Below are 3,958 nucleotides of genomic sequence, written 5' to 3' on the forward strand. Positions count from 1 at the left end.
AAATAAGGACTAGTATGAATGACACACGAGGGTTTTACTGTCTCCTACTTCCAATCAGTGAAATTGACATCTCCGTGAAGAGGCGGGGATATTTCAATAAGACGAGAAGACCCTATGGAGCTTCAATTTAACTACTCAACCAGTACTAAAATAACCTACTAGGATTAACACCAAGCTGAACATGAGCCGTAAATTTTGGTTGGGGTGACCTCGGAGCACAAAAAATCCTCTGAATGATAATACCCAAGACCTTACCAGTCTAAGTAAAAATCATTTATTGATCCAAACTTATTTTGAACAACGGAATAAGTTACCCTAGGGATAACAGCGCAATCCTATTACAGAGTCCATATCGACAATAGGGTTTACGACCTCGATGTTGGATCAGGATATCCCAATGGTGCAACCGCTATTAATGGTTCGTTTGTTCAACGATTAAAATCCTACGTGATCTGAGTTCAGACCGGAGCAATCCAGGTCGGTTTCTATCTATTTATTATCTTTCCCAGTACGAAAGGACAAGAAAGATGGGACCTACCTCTACTTGAAGCGTCCCTTATTTAATAGATGAAATAGCCTTAATCTAATAAATTAATAAATAATCCTACTCAAGAACAGGGTTCGTTAAGATGGCAGAGCCCGGTAATTGCATAAAACTTAAAACTTTATTATCAGAGGTTCAACTCCTCTTCTTAACAACATGTTTCTAATTAATCTACTAATCCTAATTATCCCAGTTCTCCTAGCTATAGCCTTCCTAACATTAGCAGAACGCAAAGTACTAGGATATATGCAACTCCGAAAAGGCCCTAACATCATTGGGCCCTATGGTCTCCTCCAACCCTTTGCAGATGCCATAAAATTATTTATCAAAGAACCCCTCCACACACTTACATCAACATCTCTACTCTACATCATTGCACCAACTCTTGCTCTATCCCTAGCTCTCATTATATGAATTCCCATACCCATACCACACCCTCTCCTCAACATAAACCTAAGCGTCCTATTTATTCTAGCAATATCCAGTCTAGCCGTATACTCTATTCTCTGATCAGGCTGAACATCAAACCCTAAATACGCACTAATTGGTGCACTCCGAGCAGTAGCCCAAACAATCTCCTATGAAGTAACCCTCGCAATTATTCTCCTAGTAATTCTCCTAATAAACGGATCCTTTACACTAATAACACTAATTACAACTCAAGAATACTCTTGACTACTTCTCCCCTCCTGACCACTAGCAATAATATGATTTATCTCAACATTAGCCGAAACAAATCGAGCACCCTTTGATCGCACAGAGGGCGAGTCAGAGTTAGTCTCAGGATTCAATGTTGAATATGCTGCAGGACCATTTGCCCTATTCTTCATAGCAGAATACACTAACATTATTATAATAAATGCTCTAACTACCATCATCTTTCTAGGTGCACTACATAACTTTACACCCGAAATATTTACAATCAACTTCATAGCAAAAACACTTATCCTCACCTCACTTTTTCTATGAGTCCGAGCCTCATATCTGCAATTTCGATACGATCAACTAATACACCTTCTATGAAAAAACTTTCTTCCACTCACACTAGCCTTTTGTATATGATACATCTCAATACCCATCCTAATATGCAGTGTTCCACCCCATCTATAAACAAGAATATGTCTAACAAAAGAGTACTTTGATAGAGTAAATAATAGAGGTTTAAATCCTCTTATTTCTAGAATTACAGGAATTGAACCTGTAATAAACAAAATTCTTCGTGCTACCTAATTACACAATATTCTATAGTAAGGTCAGCTAAATAAGCTATCGGGCCCATACCCCAAAAATGTTGGTTCATATCCTTCCCGTACTAATTAAACCCCTAACTTTATCCTCCATTTTCCTTACCTTATTTTCAGGTACTATAATCACTATATTTAGCTCACACTGACTACTAATTTGAATCGGACTAGAAATAAGTATATTGGCTATCACACCAATCCTAATTGAAAAAGCCAACCCCCGTTCAACCAAAGCAGCTACTAAATACTTTCTAATCCAAGCTACAGCTTCTATACTTCTAATAATAGCCGTAATTACAAATACAAGTTATTCCGGACAATGAACCGTTATAAACAAATTCAATCAAACATCCTCAATAATAATCTTAATTGCCTTAATAATAAAACTAGGTCTCTCACCCTTTCACTTCTGAGTTCCTGAAGTTACACAAGGAGTATCACTAACATCCGGAATATTACTCCTTACATGACAAAAATTAGCTCCTATCTCAATCTTATATCAAATTAATATAACCCTAGACCTAACACTAAAAATCTTAAAAACCCTAGCCTCTATCGCATTGGGCGGCTGAGGGGGACTAAGCCAAACACAACTTCGAAAAATCCTAGCTTACTCTTCTATTGCCCACATAGGATGAATAATCGCGATTCTAAAATATAATTCTACTATAATACTCCTTAATCTCCTCATTTACATTATCCTAACAATTACACTATTTTCTATATTAATTCTATTTTCAAGCACTACTATCCTAACGATATCCAATTCATGAAACAAGATTCCATTAGCATCATCCATGATACCCCTAATTCTGCTATCCCTAGGAGGGTTACCTCCACTTACAGGTTTCCTCCCTAAATGAGCAATTATTCAGGAACTCATAAAAAATAATAATACCCTTATCCCAATATTAATGGCCATTACAGCCTTGTTTAACCTATACTTCTACATACGACTAACCTACTCAACAACCCTTACCATATTCCCAGTCAACAATGGTACAAAAATAAAATGACAATTTGAAAACACAAAACTAATACTTATTGTACCCACTCTAACAATCTTATCCACCCTACTTTTACCCATATCTCCTATACTCCTACAACTGGAGTAGGAATTTAGGTTAACTAGACCAAGAGCCTTCAAAGCCCTAAGTAAGCTAATATATGCTTAATTCCTGTATCCTTCTTTCCCAACTAAGGACTGCAGAGGCCTACTCCACATCAACTAAATGCAAATCAGTCACTTTTATTTTAAGCTAAGTCCTTCCCACTAGATTGGGGGCTCTAACCCCACGAAAAATTAGTTAACAGCTAAACACCCTATACAACTGGCTTCAATCTACTTCTCCCGCCACCAAGAAAAAAAAGGCGGGAGAAGTCCCAGCAGAGTTGAAGCTGCTTCTTTGAATTTGCAATTCAATATGATATTCACCTCAGGACTTGGTAAAAAGGGGACTCCACCCCTATCTTTAGATTTACAGCCTAATGCTTTATCAGCCATTTTACCTTACCTATGTTCATTAACCGTTGATTATTCTCAACCAACCATAAAGACATCGGAACTCTATATTTATTATTTGGTGCTTGAGCCGGAATAGTAGGAACTGCCCTCAGCCTTCTCATCCGAGCAGAGCTCGGACAGCCAGGGACTCTATTGGGAGATGATCAAATCTATAATGTCGTCGTTACTGCTCATGCTTTCGTAATAATTTTCTTTATAGTTATACCCATTATAATCGGGGGTTTCGGCAATTGACTAGTACCTCTTATAATTGGGGCCCCCGACATAGCATTCCCACGAATAAACAATATAAGCTTCTGGCTGTTACCACCCTCTTTCCTTCTGCTACTAGCCTCCTCAATAGTAGAAGCTGGCGCAGGAACAGGTTGAACCGTATATCCTCCTCTAGCAGGAAACTTGGCCCACGCAGGAGCTTCTGTGGATCCTACTATTTTCTCTCTTCACTTGGCAGGAGTGTCCCCTATCCTAGGGGCTATTAACTTTATCACTACCATTATCAATATAAAACCCCCCGCTATATCACAATACCAAACCCCTCTATTTGTATGATCTGTCCTCATTACTGCAGTTCCTTGTCACTGCTTGTCACTGCTTAAGTGGCCTCCAATATGATGTTTAAACTATGTCACCATTCCTACCAGAGCT

Source organism: Carlito syrichta, unplaced genomic scaffold (assembly GCF_000164805.1).
Source record: "Carlito syrichta isolate Samal-C Ts95f unplaced genomic scaffold, Tarsius_syrichta-2.0.1 Scaffold288706, whole genome shotgun sequence".
NCBI classification, from domain to species: domain Eukaryota; kingdom Metazoa; phylum Chordata; class Mammalia; order Primates; family Tarsiidae; genus Carlito; species Carlito syrichta.